This window comes from Lissotriton vulgaris, chromosome 5 (genome assembly GCF_964263255.1).
Source record: "Lissotriton vulgaris chromosome 5, aLisVul1.2, whole genome shotgun sequence".
NCBI lineage: Eukaryota > Metazoa > Chordata > Amphibia > Caudata > Salamandridae > Lissotriton > Lissotriton vulgaris.
Window position 1 is genome coordinate 1,687,307,958 of NC_141693.1, and position 21,237 is coordinate 1,687,329,194.

The 21,237-nt window shown below is 45.2% G+C and overlaps 1 protein-coding gene across 2 annotated transcripts in view; it reads left to right on the forward strand.

Annotated features, from left to right (window-relative positions):
• The first annotated feature begins 217 nt into the window (after positions 1 to 217).
• The window catches only part of MARCHF10 (membrane associated ring-CH-type finger 10), a 279,236-nt gene continuing 258,216 nt past the window's right edge, over positions 218 to 21,237 (forward strand). The window contains exon 1 of one of the 2 annotated variants that reach the window (XM_086923827.1): positions 218 to 365. The gene's annotated coding sequence lies outside the window, so the exon portion shown is untranslated. The remainder of the gene's footprint in view (positions 366 to 21,237) is intronic. The other variant, XM_086923826.1, reaches the window with a different exon arrangement.

Consider the following 21,237-nt stretch of genomic DNA (forward strand, 5'->3'; position numbering starts at 1 on the left):
GGGAACGCACCATCTTCGAACTGAATGAGTTCGATATCTATGCTTTGGCGCACGCGCATAATGAACGCACACCTCTGAACTCAACACGTGCATGCGCTCCTGTCGAACGTTATAGTGGAGGACTCCATTGATCACATTTCTGCGTGCTCGCACCCGCCCAATGCGCATGCGGGCTGCTCCTCATCAACACAAGGACACAGCCTCGCGGCGCGCTTCCGAGAATTCCAGTTGCCATGGGAGACGCTTAGACGCTTCTCCATGAAAAGGCTGCAGAGAAGGAAGAACAAAAGAAGGGCCTACGTCCCCCAGCCCATCAAGACGTCTGCTGCAGACGGTCTGCACTCCCACCCTGGGTCCTACGCCAGGTAAATAAAAAAAGAGTAATAACAGATGCTACACTAAACCCGCGATGCTCCCGTTCTGTGATTAACAGCAGGGGAATAGAGTAATGCCCCAAGGCTGGAATGCCTCAAGCTTGGAATTCGCATGCGGTAAATGCAGAATAATGACAACCTCCCCTCCCGCTGTTATCGCTCAGCTTCCTTGACTGCGGGGGAAAACAACGCCCTCCCACCTCCCCTCCCCATCTGCCATGGAGTCCGTCCTCGGTTTCCTAAAAGATTAATACAAACAGTGCACCCGTTCCCTACCCCGGGAAACTCACATGTCCCTTTCTGGGATTCACAATAGATAAGATACACTGCAGTGGTCCCATTCATTCTACCTTACTGTCGTGCGACGTGCATCCGAGCAGTCATACATGCCTCCATCACGTGGTTCCCAGCATGTAATTATAGAGAAATGCTGACGATGTTATGCCTCACAATAAAGAAGCCGTCATACTCCCACCGCGAGGCAGGGCCTGCCCTAGCATCATTTCACATTTAGGATTGCAAGCAGGTAAAGCAATTACGTCCGCCCCCTGCCACCCTGAGCTTTACTTTAAATCGGTGCTGGAACTGGAAGAATTTACTCTAGGATCCCATAATTTGGAGGATTCAAGAGTACATCTCCAGCAGAAAGGGGGTGGAGTTACAAGGGGCACAGCCACGAGTGCAGGGGTGCGAGGAGCGGAGTCTGACAGTCTACCTACGCATTTCGTATTTCTTATTAAATTAGGGTGACCAACTGGCATTGGTGCAAATTCAGGACGTTGAGTGTGAAAATTCAGAACAAAGGGTCAAAATTCAGGACACAAATTCAGGACAGGAGGTCAAAATTCAGGACAAAACTTAAGGACAATTGGATACGTTTTACAGACACATCAGAGGTTGCGTAATAGTATATAAGTAAGCCCAGCCATATCCGAACATATTCAACAATTTGCAAACCTATCCGTCTTGTATCATTTCACTCATCCATCCCCTCATCCATCCTTTCATTCATCCATCCATTATCCATCCATCCACCCTTTCACCCTATCCATCTGTACTCATCCATCCAGCCATTTTCCTTCCATCCTTTCACTTACTCATCCATCCACCCAGTCACTCATCCTTTCACCCTTCCACTCTATCAGTCATCCATCCATCCTCCCTTCCTCTCTCCATCGACCCTTTCACTTAGCAATCCTTCCTTCCATCCATCCACCCAAACTTCCCTCTACTAATCCACTCATGAATCCATCCATTGACCCTATAACTCATCCATCCTTTCTCTCATCCATTTATCCTTTCACTCCTTCACTCATCTATTCATCCTTTTGTCCATCTGCCCTCCCTTTCACTCACTCATCCATCCTTACATCCACCCTTTCACTCATTCGTCCATCCATTCACCCTTGCATGTATCAATTCATCAATCCATCCATCATTTCACTTATCCATCCACCCACTCACTCACTCATCATCCACCTTTTCACTCATCCATCCTTTCACTCATCCATCCACCCTTTTACCCATCCAGCTACCCTTCCACCCATACATCCAGCCATTTACCGTTTCTCTTTTCCATCCTTCCACTCACTCATCAATCCATCCATCCTCTCTCATTATCCATCTATTCAATCTTTCATTCATCCATTCACCCTTTCACTAATTCATTCAGCCATTCACTCATCCCTTCACCTACTCACTTGCCCACCGTTTCATATTAATTTTGAGCTAAGCCCTTTTGACGAGGCCGATCAAGAACGTCACCCTCGCTGCATGAGCCATTCCAGGACTGGGACAGAAGCCACCCAGGGCAGAGATAGGATCCACCACAGGAGGGGGACAGGAGCCATCACAGGCAGGAGGGGGGGGGGGGTCAGGGGGGGGGCAGGAGCCATCACTGGGGCGGGCAGGAGCCATCACAGGAGGGGGAACAGGATCCACCAGGGTGGACTCAGGGGTGGGCATGCAGTATTCTAGTATAATCTTGGTCTCTTACAGGGTGGGGTAGGGCTCCTCACCCCCTCCTGGACAAGACAACGAAAAGACAGGCTCTTTCCAAACTGTTAGTTTTGCCATCCCCCACTGTGATGTACAGTACTTAAAGGAGATACTCCCAAGAGATCTGATTTAACTGATTGTCCTCCATACTTTGTTAATCAGTATGGGTGCGATTGCGCCATTTCTTTATTTTATTACATTAAGACTGCATGTTTGATGAACCGAGGTTTGTTTACAATTTAGTGACAGTAGTTAAGCTCTGTGAAGAGAACCAGTGCTGCGCTGTGTAATCAGGGCCGGTTCTAGGATGTTTGGGGTCCTGGGCAGAAAGGGAATGTGTGAGGCCCATTTAAATTGCAGAAACAAGACACAGTCAGGGCTGTATGCATCTGAATAGATGCCCCTGCTCCTGAAGCTGCAGTCCCTCCGTTTCAGTCACCTTCAAGCACCTCCTAACAGCTCATCAAGGGCTGGAGGTGTGAGGGTTGCCATCCTGCTGTGCCTCTCCAATGCTGCTGGGTATTTGAGCTTTGGTACTGCATCGGAGTCTGTTACACCCAACCTCAACAACATCGGAGTCAAGAAGGGAGGTGGGTGGAAGCTGTGCAGGCTTTAGGGTAGTGCGACCGGTTAAAATTACGGACAAATGGCGTCCGTTAAAGAATCCTTCACGGACAGACGGACGAAATTACGGACTGTCCATGAAATTTATGGACGGTTGGTCAACCTATTTTAAATGCCCATCAGAAATTGGCAACAAGGACAAATGTGATAGTCAATGTAAAGTTAATTGTATGATTACTTAAAACAGGGCCGGCTCTAGGCTCATGGTGGCCCTGTGCAGGGAGCGTAGGTGGGGGCCCCGGAAGAGGGGTTCTGGACGGGGCGAAGCTCAGGAAGGTGTTTTAATAATACGTCCAGAAAAGTCGTTAAATGACCAGTACCTGCGGGCCTCCCTCTCTATGTATCTCACATGTGTCTAAGGGACGCCCCAGCTGAGGAGTGAGGTGCTCTGGCAGAGCTGGGTGAGTCCCAGTAACGGACAGCAGGACTGCTAGAGAGAGAGATAGCAGCGAGTTCCTTCCCCTGGAGTAACCATAGGTGCTCTCCGCGCTCCACCGGGGCCCGCGCCAGGCTGTGTCAAACTGAAAGTGCTCGGGTTGGCCCGGTCGCTCCCCTGCCCCCGAGCTCTAGGGGCCCCCAGGAGTTGCTGGGACTTGGAGCCATATTTCAACTGTCTGCCGCTTAATAGTGCAGAAATACCCTTTCTCTCCACCTTTATTGGCACAAGCGGAGCAGGGGGCCTAAAGAAATCAATCACCACCAGTTTACATGGGAGGCCGCGCCCGCTGCCAGTGCCACTGACTGGAAGACAGACAGCGGCCTACGAGTCGATGGATGCGCACCAGCAAATTGAATGCGGCAGGCCCCCTGCCCCTCGGAGAAAGTGTCAGTAATTCAGAAATGTAATACTCAGCAATGATTAGGCCTTCCGCTGGCTGGGACTCGAGCCATATACTGCCGCTTAATTTAATGCAAAATAGTACCCCCGACTCCACCTTTATTATAGGCCCTGCAGGCACACAGGCGGAGAGGGGCCTAAAGGAAATCAGTGGCCGGCGCTGCCACTGGAAGACAGACAGCGGCGGCCTACCTCGATGCGGCAAAACTCCCGGCTGCAGTGCAGTAAATTCGCCCATCCGACCTCAAGCATTAACAGCTACACTCACGCCCGGCTACCTATCATCATATGACTCGCTTGCTTGCCATGACGCGTCGCGATAGTCAGTCAGTGCCACAAACAGTGTGCAGAAATATCATTATCAATCATCTGAGAGAATGGATCTATTCTGCCCTTACCCGGCAGGTGCGTTCACACTTCTTCACTTTATTCTCAGTCTGTGCTCAGGGGCCGCTCAGCTTTTGTCCGACTCCGACGTCGACGACCACCAAATGGCTGGGCTGTACAGAGAGAGTCATACGCCACCAGTCCCACAAGTTAGTTACGCACGCGGGGAAGTCAAGCAGCAGGTTAGGTTGAGTCTGCGCGCTGCCGCAGAACACTCTATCCTGGCTTCCGGCGTCTGTGCCAGCCATCCGGCTGACAGTCATGATGATTTGAAACACCCCAGCGCCCCTGCTGCCCAATCAGGAACGAGGTCGGTGCGGACTCGGAGCCAGAGGCCAGGGAAGTTAAAGGGAGGGGGTGGGGGTGACTCACTGTGTCAGGGCTTGGAACTGTGACTCTCGGACTCGGAACTTAGTATTGGAAGCCGGGGTCAGAGCCGGAGGCCGCCAAATCCTGCCAGGGGGCTGCCAGTGCCACGATGTATCATTGATCCTTCCGATCCGATCCTCGTCGTGGCGGCCCCTGGAGTTTGGCGGCCCTGTGCAGGTGCACACTTTGCACATGCCTAGGGCCGGCCCTGACTTAAAATCATTACAAGTTACATAAAATACACATATCACAGAGTAGAACACAGTTTTAAAAACCCTTAAAAATAACACATCCTGTATGGGAACATATTTTACAAGGATGATAAAAATGAATCAAAAACTTATAAAAGTGCAAGAAATCCAGAAGAAAACGGCTTGTCTTAAAAAAAAAATCATTAAAAAATCATTAAAAGATAGTAGTACAGCGTGCTAATAACGTGCATGTATTGACTGATGGCCATGCAGGGTATAGTAACTTCTGAAATGCCACCAGATCCTGACATTAAAGTGCAACGGGCTCAGGCGGTTTAAAATAAAGACGTTTGTAAAAATAAGCGCTGCGTGCTCAAAAGCAGCTCGTGATCATACTACACAAGTGATAACGCGAAAGTGCAAATGACTGTGCCTGAAGGTGTTTGTCTTGTAAAATGCAGATATCATAATTAAAGTTTATATACCGAAGCTGCCAGAGATCTGCATTTTATAAGGCACAGACGGAAAAGTTGATCAAAATTTATGGCGAAAACAGGCCTTGGTGCTAAGGTGCCCAAGAGAGTAAGGCTTGTACGGCGCAGCCAGCATGTAATGTATAAAGGGGCAACTCGAGGGTAAGTCAGTCATAGTATCAACTGGGGAACCACAGAAAAATAAGTGCACATAATGTGTGCCAAATTATTACCTATGTCATTCAAATACAGAGTTTATGAAGTCCTGATGACAAAGTTAATCAGAGTTTGTTGTGTCAATGCAGGGCCCTTTAACACTGCCCATAGTGGAGGATGAACAGATTGAACTACGGAGGCTGTTGGCTGTTTCTTTAGCCAGTTGCATGCTTGCATTATGAAATCCCCGAACGTGGCCATGTCCGGCACTGAGTCCGGGGTATGTAAAAGAGGTATGGCCTGTTGGCCAACCGAATGCCGTTGTGTAAAAAGAAAGGCCTCAGTAGAATTTGTCGGGGATGTTGCAATGCCGAGCAGCAGAGAAGTATATGTGCTAAGGATTCTCTTCTAATGTTCCAAAATCTGCAACTGTTGATATTTTCAAGAGATCTCAGGTAGGATTCTATTCTCTGATTGGAGAACTAATGTGGCTGATAGAATTAATTTTAAAGCGTGTCTTACTGCTGCCGGTTGGAGATGGGATTAGGCTGAGTAGCGCAATTGTGGCCCCATTATTGACTCGTCAGGGATTCTGGCTAGCAGAACTTCCATGTCCAATTCTCGTGAACGATGATACAACTGTTTTCAATTTGCAGTTTTAATGCAAGTATAGTTAATTGCATTTGTGTGCCAGTTCTCCACCGCAAGTAGTAAACGTTTCTTAGCTACGGCGAGATTGTTGGGCATGGGGTTGTTAGTGCTTGTAAAGATTGTTTTTATTAGAGCCTTCATGGAGTTGGTGGGCGTGGCCATTACCTGAAAGTAGTACTTGGCAAGGGATGCCAAGTTTTCCAGATTTTGCTGCACCAGCCGAAATTCCAACCTAATCAAAGTGTTCCTTGTGTGGGGTGGAAGGTAAAATATCTTCTTGTAGGCTGAGCACTGAATCTTTTCTAGGGCGGTACCTAGCATGCCTGGATATGCTTGTTGGGCGTAGTTGAGCACGAGGAGCAATTTGGCATGGACCACTCTCCGAATGGCAATAGACATTGGACTATCAGGTGTGGTGTTTAATTTAATTCACAGGTGAAATATCAAAGAATGAAATCCAATTTTTAGATATTTTGATCATAAGAACCAACAATGGCTTGGAGACGGATATCTACCTTAAGAAAACTGATAAAAACAACACTTTGCATTTTAATAGCCACCATCAGATGTGAAACGCATAGTATCTGATCCAGAGAAATGCTTAATTAGACTCACGGAAATAGAAGAAAGATTTGAATCAAGAGGGTACCGTCCTACATTACTAAAGAAAGCAAAATCGAAATGCATGGAAATGAATCGAAATGACCTGTTGAAAAACAAAGAGAAACCCGAAACCACCAGGATGGTGATGGTAACAAGATTTTCAACAGTTAGTAAAACCTTGAAAAAAATTATCAACACACATTGGAATATGCTAACATTGGAACCAAACAAAGTTTTGCACAAACACCCATCTTTGCCTATAGGAGAAATAAAAATATAGGAGAGATATTGAAAACAAAAAGCAAAACATCATCTAAGTCGAAAGGTACATCTCCTTGTCTGAATTGCAATAACTGGTGTGATACGAGGCAACAAGATCAATAATCCAATGAAAGGTAATGAAATCAAACTTCATGTTACGGTGACATGTGATACTGAGAAATTAATCTATCTACTAAAATGCCCATGTGGGAAAGTGTATGTGGGTAAAACAGAAAGGAAATTGAAAACTAGGATTAATGAACATAAATCCAATATCAGAACAAAGAACACTAAATTATCAGTAGCATTACACTTCATGGAGGCTAAACATAACATTTCTCAATTAAGATTTTTAGCACTCGAAGTAGTGGAAAAGGAAGAAGGCAAAGATAACAACAATTACCTCCTCAGAAGAGAACATTTTTGGATTATGAAACTACAGTCGTGTAGACCAAATGGTCTAAATGAACAGATGGAATATGCTTGTTACCTGTAAACATCTGACAAATTAGTGGAACATATGTTCTGGACTTGGGAAGGGCAGTAGTTGCTACATTTGCTTACTGTATTTACTGTTTTGTCTATAGTTCTGTTTCACATCAATGTACCATTAGTCGAATCATACATGATATGATTTTTTTAATATATTTTTTTATTGAAGTCATAGACTGTACACAAGGACATGATCCCACATTTACACCGCTTAGTATTTCGCGAGTTGATTGGCCATTCGAAGATGGTCGCTGATATTTATCGTTGTGCCTAGTGTTTTGTTTTAATATTATTGGAACATTAATTGCATCACACATTATGTGATATTATTTCACTAAAACATCATTACACACTTTATTCACATCGCTTAGTACCTCGCGCGTTAACTTGCCATTCCAAGATGGCCGCTGATATTCAGTCCCATTTTTATTTTACGCACTCGCGCGTTACGTTCGAATCGTACAAAACGCGGAACCACAATCGTCCGGGGAAACTTCACCGGTGTATCTAGCCAAGCGGAGTCTGATAAAGAAGTAACACACAGTAAGTTCTCGCAATCAGAGGAGGGCGATGCTGATTAATTTATGACGCTCACATAGTCATTTATGTGAACGGTAACAGTAATTTATACCGTTCTTTTATAGCTACCATTACGAACTTCAACAACATCGACAGACTCCTTGAGTAACTCGTCGGCATCTCCGGTCGTTCATGAATTGGTCACTTAGTTTGCGATATACACCACAGTGTATTTACATCACTTTTCTGAGCAACGTAACACAGTCATTTGCCGGCATGTTCGGGCGTCCGTAATTTGGTCACTTAGTTCGTGAAGCACACCACAGAGTATGCACATCACTTTTTTGAATAACGCAAAACTGTCATACGATATCAATCATGTGTGCACAAGATGGGACTAAGTACACAACAGACGTTGGTGTCAATCATTATTTAGTTTATATGAGTTTATAGTAACATATAGGTCAATACACATGTGTTTATATGCGTGCATTTATTCTGTTTAACAGAGTGGCTCCCTGAAGAAGAGCTCAATTGCTCGAAATACATTGGAGCATTATGAAATATAATAATGTGTGAAATGCTGATCTAACTTAAGGATGTTTTTGATAAACCAATTAAGAACATCAAGATGAAAGCAGGTAAACAAAAAAGAAACTTTTAATATTGAATACGTGGACATTATTTAGTTTCTCAGATGAGAAACAGAAAGGAGTGTGCAAACAGGGGGATGCAACCAAATATATTGAAAGCACAATTTGTCTGTTTAATTTGAACAAGGCATATGAAGCCATTTTTGCTTTGCTTTTCATTTTATTTAGCTGCAGAGTCGGTCTGCCGGTTTCACATTGCCATACTCCCAGATAGCTATAGTGTTGTACACAGTCCTGCCTCAGTGGCCCCAACTGTTAACTAGTAAGCCTCTTCTTTGGGTATCTCCCATAGAGTACTACTTTTGTTTTGCTTGCAGTTGCCACAAGCCCATTCCTGAGATTATACATATTCAGGGCAATTAGGGCTTTTTGCAGACCAGTTTTTGTATGGTTGAACAGCACTAAGTCGTTCACGTACTGCATGAGTGGAATTGTCCTGTCTCAGGTTCTTGTAGTGACTAGAGCAGCTGCTGCTAAAGCCGGGCCAAAATCTGCAGTGTATAGATTGAATAACATGGGCTTCAGCATACAGCCCAGCCCTGTGTTAGTCCTCGATCTGTGTCAATCTTGGGGGTGGCTGTCTCCCCCGCAAGTTTAACTCGTACCCAGGTCCTGGTATATAAGGACATGATTGCTTGTAGCAGTCTGGGGCAAATGTTCCTTCCAGCTAACTTCTGCCATAATTTGTTCTGGGCAACTCCGTCTAAGGCGGATGAGTACTCAATGAAACATGCAATCAATGGCAGTGATATTTGGGTTACAGCTTGATGAGCAAGGTATGAGAGGGCAACTGTATTATCCACCATTGACCCTCCTGCACGAAAACCTGTTGGATAGAAGGGTAGCAGGCCTTCCGTGCAGACCCATTGTGTTAACTCCCAGAGCAGTACATTCTCTTATGCTTTGCCCTTGATGTCTAACAGCGATATTAGTCGATAATTTCTTGGGTCAGTGTTAGAACCACTCTTGAAGATAGGCTGGAGAAGGGATCCTTTCCTAGACTGCGAGGCCCAATACTGAGAGTCCTACCTAAACAGAGACTCAGGAATACTGTTGGGCCCGGGGCATTGTCCTTTCTAATCTTCTTCAGAACTTTACCGATGTCGGATTCGCCTCATGGTGGATGTTTCTTTAAAGATGGTTTCATTACTGTGTTGGTTGGATCTGCCGCCTTCTTGTGAGCAGGTGTGGTCAAGGAGAGTTTGTACTGAGGCTCATAATAGAGGGATTTAACATGAGTAATCTATTCTTCAGCTTGGATGGAATTCCCTCTGGTTTCATCTACATGACACATTACATTAACAAATTGCCGGAATTGCTGTCGTTTATTTGCCACCATCAAATCGAACATCTTGATCCACTTGGCCGCCTGCACATTCCTCCTAAGCTCCCATACTAGATGTTTGTGTCTTTGGGCAGCAGAGGGTAGGCGCTCCTTGAGGCGATGGTATTCATTTTCCTATGCGCCCTTTGTGCGCTTTTCTTTATTTTCCTTGCTCTGCCTAATTTATGGGCGTTGTTGTATCACACTACCATCGGGGGTTTCCCATGTTGGAGTGTGCACAGAACATAGGACAACTCGGACCAGCATGCAGTAATTGCAGGCTTTGGGGGCGTGGCAGGCCAGTTGATTTCCAGATTTCAAACTTCTCTGGGACGCTGCTGACATTTTGATCCTCCGCGTGAGTTTGTACTCTTCTTCGCCGTTACTAGTTCCTAGAGGGCTGGGACAATGCCGGATTCAGGCTGATGCATCTAGGCTGACACAAATGATGGCGTGATCACTCTCATTTCGTAGGATCACCTCGTGATTAGTTATGCATTTAGTTAGGCCCTAGGGACAGGAAAACGTGATCAATGGTGGATTGATTGCTAAAATTATGGGGCATATGACACCCACAGGCTGTTTTTTGCGACTGTTGCCTGAGACAAATGTGATAGTAAATCTGTTAAATTGATCACAGATTGCATTTAAAACTATCTCACTGGTTATTGCACCTGCTGCAGAGATCAATTCCCAGGGCATGCTAACAGTAAGATCACTCTGGCGGTTAATGCAAGTAAGTTTTTTATTTATGAAAACTGTTGAGTGGGTTACTGCATTTGCTGCATAGATCCTTCTGTTACCTGCAGGTCACAACTTATAATGAATGTATCATAGCTCAATGAGTTGGCATCAAGGATTTGCTTACAGACCGCGCGGCGTAAGTGTAAAATCCAGCGCTTAATTTGAGCCGTGGTTGCTTGTGGGGGCCACCGGTACTTATTTTTGGGAACCGGCACGTATTTTTCCACCTCAGACGTTTTCCGACAGCAACCGAGAGAAAAAACACTACGCGGAAAGACTGGAGAAGGAAAAACGGAAAAACCGCAACAAAGACAGAAAGCAGCAACGTGCCAGGGTGAGATAAGGGGGGGATGGGGGGGAGGGGGGGGTCTGGTAGTGGATTGAAGAGGACTGAGGTAAACTGAAGAATACATAGCCTTGGTTTTCAGCACACCAACATTTAATTGCACCTGCCACGGGCTTCTGAGCAGAGCTCCGGCTACTGACAGTCATTCATTTACTAACTAAGCACTGAAAACATATGTTTTTTCCTCTAACATTCTTTATTCTCAGGTTGCTAACACGTTTCCCTTTAGATAGTATGACACATCCTTGTAAGTAAATGCCATATAAGTGTTTATTAGTGTAATTATTCAAATAGATATACCTGCCTTTTTTCCATGAATGACTATCTCTGATTTATAGAGTTGGTAAAACGCAAAAACTGCATCCAAGTCAAGGATTTCTGAAGTGGAAACATGAATGTCTTTGTTTCCTTGATAGCATTGGCTTCAAAATGTTAAGTTTTAGCTAGCACCATGCCAGAATAAGACGTGAACAAATGGAGTTCCGGAAGCCCTTTAAATGGGGAATTTGTGTTGGGCCAGCTGGAAATGAAATAGACATCCTCACCACTTGCACGTTTCTGTTCTGAAAGAGACCCCCTCACCTCCGGCAGGTTTCTGCTCTGAATACAAAGTAGACAATGCACGGGCTCTGTTGGTCCTGTCCGAGTGGTGGTGAACTGCACCTTTCACTGAGGTTGGTCCAATCCCATCTGGTCCAACGCCCAGAGCTGCCGACTTTGCATCTAGGGAACCAGGGCATAGTCCCGACGTCTGCTGAATATCCAGTGTTTCTTGGCAAATCGCTTAATCAGTTTAGCAATTCGGTGTAGGGTTTTAGAGTGTACAAGAAAAAATGGCGCCTATGCTGGTAGCGGTTTGTGAGGGTAAAGATAATAATAGTCTGAAAAATAATAAGAACGGTGCAATACGGACAGAGGGGACCCCAAGAACCTCTGTAAGAGTTGGCAAGGGCCCAACAAATTAAATACAAGTCCAGTGCACACGTTATAGGGAGTTAATCATACAGGTTTTTCTTTATGCCAAGAACAAGAAGTGCAAGTCCTAAGAAATGAGACAAGGTTGACACATGTAGGTCGTTCTTTTTTAAGATGTATTAGGCCCTCCTGTTCTGGAGGGGTGACATCAAGACAAAAAAACACATAACCAGCCGACACGTGTTTCATCAAGCGAGCCGTTAGCTCATGACTCTTCAGGGCTGTAGGCGGTATCAGTGTAACTGTTTAGGGTAGCCGGTGATACTTCCAACCCGGCTTTGACGGGTAAAAAATAAACTAGGTATTAAGTGAAGGTTCACAGGAAAGTGAAAACAATGGGCGGGTTCATCCGTCGTTCAATTGACAGTCTGGGTGCAGACGCCAACGTGTGTGCAATCAAGGGGGATCTCTTCTGTATCCGAGAATCAGCCCGTGCCTTAAAAAATCTGACATTGTGTAATGTAAACTGATGCTCAGGTAAAGCACTTGCATGCCCTCGGGCAGAGTTCGCACTATATAAAACTGCAACAACAAAAACAGTCATCTCTGTCTCAATAATAGCTGCTGGAGTGCTCATTAAGGTAAAGAGCAGTACTACCCACTATCCTTTCACTTTACCTGTCATGCCTCCATAGTAGTGGCCTCGCTCTCTGAGTGCCATAAGCACCTTGGAATTTATAGTGGGTAAAAACGAGGCTGGCCCCTTACCAGTCCATAGCTGTGAACTGTTCCCATGCATCAAGAATGACTTTCAGCCAATCCTGGTTTTTCTGTTTATATTGGAGAAAAGTGAAACCACAGGTCTCATACGTGGTTTATCGCATAAATAGGTCTGGCTGAAAGTCAGTGTGGCAGCATTTGATAAGTTTAAATCTGTGCTTATTTTGTCCTAGCCTAAGCTCACAGCAAGTAACTGCGGAACAATTACTAATGCCCTGTCCTAGCCTAAGAGCAAATAACTCTGGAACAGTGCTTCCCTATTTCCAACCCTGAGATTCACTGTAGTCAGGGGTTTAAGTGGGGAAGAAAACAACTGTGGGTGCTCTAAAAGGGGCAGGGCAAACCTCAAAGGGTATGGCCTATCTAAGTAGGGGCGTGGTCTAAATACAGATAACTAGTGTGACAGTATCCCCTGTTCTGACAAGCAGTCAGCTCCAGGACCACTCGGAGTGTCATCAGATTTGGAATTCCCCGCGCAGGCTCGATCTCTCCCTTCCTTATTCCAGCAAGGATATGTATGGATAGCGCCATACACCCTCTCCAGTACCCCCAAGACCGGTGTCGTCATCCTGGGAAATGCCCAGGCAGACACCTCCAGTATATGGTGGCTTCAAGTGAGGCTGAGTGTACTAGAAGCACACCTCCCAGAAGGCAATCCAGCTTCACAGGGTGGGAGTTTTAAGAAGCCACCGTCATAACATACCACAGAGTCCTCCTAAAACGTGGCTCACCTGGCATGACGTCATGGCTGTAGGGACCAGTGTCCCGCACAGGAACAAGCTGGCCCGGCAGGGGACATGGAAGAACAATGCAGGCCTCCATCTGGGTGGGAAAGAGGAGCAGAGACCACTGTCCCCAGTGAGGCCATTCAGGACCCCTTCAGGCCGCGTACGACAGCCGAATGATACGGAAAGACACCAAAAGGGCCAACATAGCATCTAAAAGACCGACTCACAACTGGCCCTCAGTCACTAGCCCATTCCTCCCTTCCTGAGTGCTTGTCTTATCAATCCGACCTTGGCTGACAGTCATTCCAGACTCAATAAGCACCTGGAAGCCGATCAGTTCTAATTGTAGTCAGTTTCCCATTAGTCCACCTGCAGCGTGCACAGTACACTGAGAAATGGGGTCTATTTCAGCCTCTATAGTAGGTGTCACCACCCCAGCTTACACATTGATGCAGTATATCCCCCCTCCCACACCCCTGGTGACTGGACCAGCCAGATAGATTCCAGGTCCTCCAGAACAAACGAGAAGCACCCCAAGAAGCCGGCCCCTCCGTACTAGACAGACTGCAGACATCCGGAGAGGATTGGGCGGGTGACTGGAAGAAACAGATATTTATTCATTCACTTATTAAATAGGAAAGTGCGTTAGATGGTAAACTTTGTAAACCCTTTTATTCTGCTTTATAATGTAAGTGCAGGACGCATTCAGCACCTCAGGGGTTATGGCCGAGAACAATGTCAGTGAATTTCATGCTCCCATTGGTTGAAAGCCGTGAATTGTGAGTGCAGCAGCTGAAGGGAAATCGCCCTCCCAACCCCCCTCGTGTGTCAGCCCGGCTGAGACAGCTTCCCGGGCACACAAACAGCGGCACCCGAGTACTTCACATGTCTTTAAAAAGACCATTTACTTGTTAACAAGGCTGTGTTGTTTTTCACACCTTCTTAGAGCCCCTGCAGCTCCACTCTGTATATTGTTGGAAGAGTCAGCCTCCCCACCGAAATTTTTAGTAGTCCCCCCCCCCCCCGAGATTTGGCACCAGTTGTGCCTCTGCATGGGGGTCCTTGTGCCGTTCAAGAATACATTCTAAAATGTCATCTTCACACGACATCCAAGCATGCACACATCAATGTACATGCTCTCACTGCAGTCCAAGAAAAAAAAAAGAAAACAGACTACCTCTGCGAAGCCCGAAAATAGAGCCTGATAGAGACCCGTTTCGAGGCCCCCTGAAAATGACTGCCGGTGCTCAGACCCGGACAGACCCTGCCCACTTAAAGCCCTAACTTTGCATATTAGAAATTGAAGGCATATGCTTACATTTGGAGAAATTAAAATTCAAAATGCAGTCCTCTATAGATATAGGCCTCTTAGCAATCATGGGAATCACATTAGGTGAATAGGTAACAGGGTGCCCCTTCCACCCACCACCAACTTTCATGGTTGCCACCATGGAAGCTGCCCACATTAAATGCAGAGCTTTATCCATTCTCATCTCTCTTTTTTTTTTAAATCTTTATTTTCAATTAAATAAAATAGACATTCCGTATACAGGTCATTTCAGATCATACATTAGGAGAGTCAGTATCACATGTGCAAACGGTCTGTGACCTGCTAGTGACCCCCCCATCCATCAAGGTCCGTTAGGCCAGACATTATAGTGAACATTTCAACCCCCAACAAGAAAATACCCTCCCCCCCACCCCAGAGCTTCCATGATAGGTAACCTATAGAAGGCTTACATAGCAGGTTGTATCCCTCATAGAATTGCTATATTCCTCATGGCTTCTATGAGTTCCTACCCAACCTACTGTAGGGGGGGTTCCCCTTTGCTATCCTGGTTTATATGTATTCGTCCCGGATCCCTCAGGTGAGGCTCCCCTCTGGGGATGTGTAAAGATGAAAAGGCATCGAGTCATCCCCACCCATGCTGTTAAGGTCTCTTGTGCCTTCGGGTCTTTTCTTGTCCGCCTCATATGTATATCCTCCGCCCCTGCCCATTCTATGAGATCCTTCTCCAAGCGAACCTAGCCTGTGCTTAGGGACTTATCCAGTGAATTGCGATTCTTCTTTTTGCAATGAGGAGGCCTAAATGAGCGTATCGCCAACTCATATTTTACCTAGGATTCTCGGGGGAGAAGTCAAAGCAGGCACACCCTCACCATCTGAGGGATCTTTCAGCCTGTGTTTTCTCGCTGCTGATCCTAAATTTCTGCCCAAAACGATACACTACTGGGCGGTGCCAGGTCGTGTGCAAAAAGTCTGCCGATTCCAGATGAGACATAGGGCACTTTGAGTCTCTGGCGGGGAATATGTCATGTAGACGTTTCAGGGATAGATAGGTCATGTGTATGTAATTATATTTTATCAATTAAAAGCGGGCACTCACCGATAATCTTTTAACCCCATAGGTATTTTGAGCCAATCCCGTTGAGAAATTGGATCATCAACATTGCATTGCCAGGCATCCTCTATTGGGAGGGGTTGCAGCTGTTTATCAGCTCCTAATGCCCGATAAAGAATAGTTATTAACGCCTTTACCGCTGCGTTTTTTCCGCCGCGGTGCGGGCGTTCTAAAAGGTGGGCGGGGCTCCATCGGCCAACACACCAGCGAGGTAGTGCTCCCGCCGGCCAACGCCCGTCTGGAGCACGTAAAGGGGTTAATTTACGACCCCCTGCCATCTCTAACAATGTAACCAGAGAGTGTGTGCATTCTGGTGCCTCCGGGAAGGCCGGCCAAATTTGTCTCACTGTTGCCGCAGTCTTTGTATACTGTAGGAATTGGCCTGTACCCAGGTTAAATGATTCTATAGCCTCTTGAATGGAAATAAATCGATTCTCGGGGTAGAAGTCAGACAGCATTAAGCAATCACCTTCCAGCCACCTCCCTGGTCTCCAAGCAAAAATGAGAACCGCAAAATCAGAGGCAACTGTTGCACAAAACAAGAGGGGGCATAAACAGTGTTGATGGACTTCGTATAGCGAGGACTTGGTTTATGTCGTTTTTACTTTTCCCAAACTTTCATGGGAAAGGTGATTTGTCTTAGTATAAGGCAGCTGTATTAATAAAAGTGGAGGAAGAAGATAATAATCCTCCCCTCTTTGTCTTTAAAAGAATTGAAACTTTCCGTTATGAAAGCGAGGACATTTTATATTTATTTTAAGGGACATATGATAAAGCCCTCCCCATATATAGAGGGTATGATTGCCTGGGGAATAGACTTTAAGTGCGTTCTCGATGAGAATATTTATAGAAGTCTGCTCAAAGGAGGTACCAAACCTAACACGACTAATGCCCAACAAGACATTCTGCAAGAAACTGATCCTGTGAGAGCACATAGTGTGGTTAAACTGTTTTCGTATTGCTCCCAAGTTTATCAAACACATATGAGACTTGATTACTTTTGATGAAAAGGAAAGATCTGGGGAAATGTAGGGTGCAATTATCTTTTTTTTAAAGTTTGATTTTATTCAAGAAATAAAGAAGGGTAGGAGAGGGAGGGAAAGAGGGAAGTAGAAGCTAAAATGAGTACATAAATGAAATAAGCAATACAATAAAAACTCTCATGAAAGGCAAATATAACAAGCATGAGGATTTCATGAACATATAATATGTATACAAATGAAAGTTACAGTACAGTATAATGACACTTAAAATCATAGAAAAAAGGGAATAAGAAAATCATGGGGGTTTGCGTACCTAAACTGTACTAGAGTCTGGAGAGGCATGTTCTGGAGCAGAGGAAGAAAGATATGTTACCAAAGGAAGCCAGGTCAGGTCACGTTTAATTGCCAGGGAGATGGGGGACACGTAGTTGGTATCTAGGCGGTGATGAAAGCAGACCGCATTCCACCAAGATTGGTAAGAAACATTTGCAGCTTCCTTCCAGTTAGAAGTAATGGTATGGAAAGCCACATCAATTAAAGGGTCAAGTAATAGATAGTGACGAGGGGACTGAGGAAGTTACGGTGATAGGGAACCTAGAAAAACTTGTGAAGGGAAGAAGGGAACCTGAAACTTGAAAATCTTTTGTATTTGCTTCCAAATTAGCTGCCAGAACTTGGAAATGGGAGGACAGTCAAACAACATGTGTTTGAGATCTGCAGAGGGGCAAGAGCATGACCAACAAGTAGAGTATCTGATGAAAAACGGGACAAAGTAAGTGGGGTAAATAAAATTCTATTATAAATGAAGTATAAAGTTTGGGTAGTATTAGCAGCTCTAGAGGTCTTATGAAGTTTAGTCCATACTTTATCCCAGAAAAGCACCGGCCACTCCTGAGAAAGGTCCGATTCCCAAGCCGTCTCGATTTTAGATTTTAATCTATCATTAATATAACAGAAAGAATTATAAAGAGCAGAGGCAGAGGGAGAGGCCTCCAATAATAAAGAAGTGGATTTGCGTTCCAAAGGAATATCATTAGAAGATGATAAGGAGCGAAGATATAAGATCAGGACTGGGTAAAGAGCAGCGTATTGTGATTGAGCCGAAGAGGGCAGTGAGGAAGAGGATTGAAGGTCCTGAAAGGAGAGAGGAGTATCATTAGAAACCAGTTGAGAGATCCAACATAATCCTCGAGAGTACAAGGTCTTCCAAAAGTTGGTGCGATTGCGAATTTTGAGAAGTGAATTGTTCCAGATGGGTTGTTTGTGGATGGAAAGGAGGGAGGGGTAAGATGAAATTAGGTAGGATATAAGAAGATTGCGAGAATGAGAAATAACAGGTGTACGAAGACGAACTGAAGGAGATGTAAAGGACAAGAATTCTTGAAAGGAGAAATAAAGGAAGATTCCATACTCAACCAGACAAGAGGATAGTGAGGGAGGTCAGAAGAAAACCAGCGGGTTGTTTGTTTCAAAGAGAAGGCTCGATGATACTCTCTAAAGTCAGGAAAGCGTACTCCAGAATGCGCTTTGTACTTACATAAGGAGGCAAGAGCTATCCGAGGGCGCTTACAGTTCCACAAAAATTTCAGTAATAAAGAATCAATCTTTTTGAAAAAAGAAAGTGGAATGTGCAGGGACAGCATGGAGATAGTATAAAGAAGAAGGGGAGATAACATATACTTATAGAATTGAGCCGACCCCACCAGGACAGAAAGAGTGGGTTCCACTGTGTGATAGCCATGTCCATTTTCTTGGAAATGTAATCGAAGTTTAATTTGAGAGTATCAGATAAGAGAGGGGCAAACCAAACACCCAGATATTTGATTTTAGATGGCTGCCATGAAAAACCTGTGTGAGAAAAAAGATGCTTCTGGCAGAGAGAGTTTAAAGGCAGAATTTCGCATTTATCGGCGTTTAGGCGATAACCAGATACCGCAGAAAAGGAAGAAACCTGCTGAAGAAAAGAAGGAATAGAGGAGACAGGATCAGAACAATAAAAAAGAATATCGTCAGCATAAACCGAAAGTTTAACCTGGCGAGAACCAAATTGGAAACCGGATATACTGTCATCCAGACGGATTTTATTAAGGAAAGGCTCCAAAGCTAAAACAAAAAGCAAGGGGGACAAAGGACAACCCTGACGGACTCCCCTATGTAAAGAGAAGTAGTCTGAGGACATTCCATTGACAAAAATGGAAGCCTGAGGATTAGAATAAAGTAAGGAAACAATAGAGATGAATTTGGAAGGGATGCCGATCCAACGCAAAGCCTGAAACATAAAATCCCACCCAATCCTGTCAAAGGCTTTCTCTGCGTCTAAAGAGATAGCCGCGAAAGGGAGAGCCAGAGAGGAAGCCTTGCTAAGTATGTTAAGGAAGACACTGGAATTGTCGGAGGAGAGACGCCCCTTGACAAAACCCGATTGTTCAGGACCAACCAGATCTGGTAAAAGGGGATCCATGCGTAATGCTAATATCTTAGCTAGAATTTTATAACCAGTATTGACTAGGGATGTTGGTCTGTATTTCTTGCATAAAGAATAATCCTTATCCTCCTTGGGAATCAAACAAATTAAAGCCTGTTGGAAAGAACCGCTTGAGGAACCCGCTCCAAGAAAGGATTGAAATAAGAGTCAAAGTTTAGGAAGAAGGAGAGAGGCATAGTGGCTATAAAATTCGATAGTGAAACCGTCAGGACCTGGAGACTTACCGTGCCGTAATTTAGAAACAGCATGGGAGATTTCCGAGAGTGAAATGTCTCGTTCCAGGGAATTAAAATCAACATGGGAAACCGGAGAAGAGGAAAGAGAATGAAAGTAAGAAAGAAGATCTGCAGACTCCGGGACTCGCTCGGGAGTATAGAGATTGTCATAAAATTTGACAAACTCAGTAAGAATTTCTTTATCCTTAAATCTAGATTCTCCAGAAGAAGTCTTAATGGATTCAATCTTTGTACGTTCCTTTCTTATTTTTAAGTAGTTGGCCAGGAGTTTCCCCATTTTATTCTTACCTCCATAATATCGGGAATTACATTTTAGCAAAAGATTAGAGGCAGCGTCGGTTGGGAACTTATTGAATGAGATTTTTGCATCAATAAGTTTCTTAAGGGAGGTTACAGTAGTGATTTTTAAGGAATATTATTGTATTTTAAAAGTTGACAGTAACTTTTTCACATAGAATCACCAATGTTATCCTATGGGAGGAAATTCACTTAGCAGGTAAGTACTGTTATCGTTACTTTTTCTTACTCAGTGTTTGATCCTGGATCCAGCACTGGTGTATCTCCTGTAAACAATTGAAAGAATGCGTTTAAGTCATACAGGCGATTTGTAAGGAATATTTGTAGTTTTTGTAAATCGACACTTAGAAATTTTTCTGGTGAAAACCAGACAATGGAATCCTATAGAAGGAAATTCAAGTTACTGGTAAGTACGGTTACTATTACTTTTCAGGTTCAGTGCTGGGCTAAAAGATGCAGCACTGCTTACTGCCTGTTATCTCCTGATAACAGGCGAGTAATTCGGAATTCGTTGTTCGGTTGATTTTAGATGAATATTTTAAAGTTTCAAAACTCCACACTTAAAAGAAATTCTGAGTAAAGCCAGTCAATGGTACCCTATGGAAGAAAAGAGTGCTATTGGCTTTTGGGTAAGTTCTCGACTGGCAGAGTTAAGGTCCTGGGCATAGACTCAGGGGTCTTCCAGGGTCAGGTAGGTACTGTTGGTACACCTTCAGCGGCACAGGGGCAGACGGGTGCAGAGGTAGTTAGGCCCAATGTTATCCTATGAGAGGCAGGGTTGGTGGCTGCTAGCAAGCAGACCACGTGGCTGTGGGAGCTGGGCTCCCGGTCACTTGCTCAGGGCAAATGGGGAAGTAGATTAGGACAAAGGTTGCACTGCCAGGGGCACTAGGGCGGCTGGGTACAGGGTGCTTTTGAGCCGTTGGGCGCTCAATGTTATTCAATGGAAAACTTGGAAGATGAACAAAGGCTGCAGGCTCGGGGACGGAGATTCTTCAGGAGTGACCAACACTTCGATGGGTAAGTTGGGATCTTGGAGGATAGGCAGGCACTCAGGAGTTGGGCACAGGGGCCGTGGGGGTGCAGGGGTATCTTTTGATGTCGGGAAATCTTACCCCCTGCAGGTCGCATTTGGAGGGGTCCCTTGTTGTGAGGCTGCAGGGGTCATCTGGTTCGCCGAGGAGGGCCCTTGGGCACTGGATTTCAGGTCACAATCGCTGAGGAGACGTCCTCAGGGTATTTGTCCACTCAGACACAGGCCAGGCTCGGCGGGTGCAGAGTGTGCTGGATTTGCGGTTCCTGGCTGGCACCAGGGGCGTTGCTTTTGGAGCAGAACCACTGCTCGTAGTAGTCCCAGTCTTGGTAGAGTCTCATGGCAGTCAGTTCCTCCCGCATTTTTGAGGTTGCT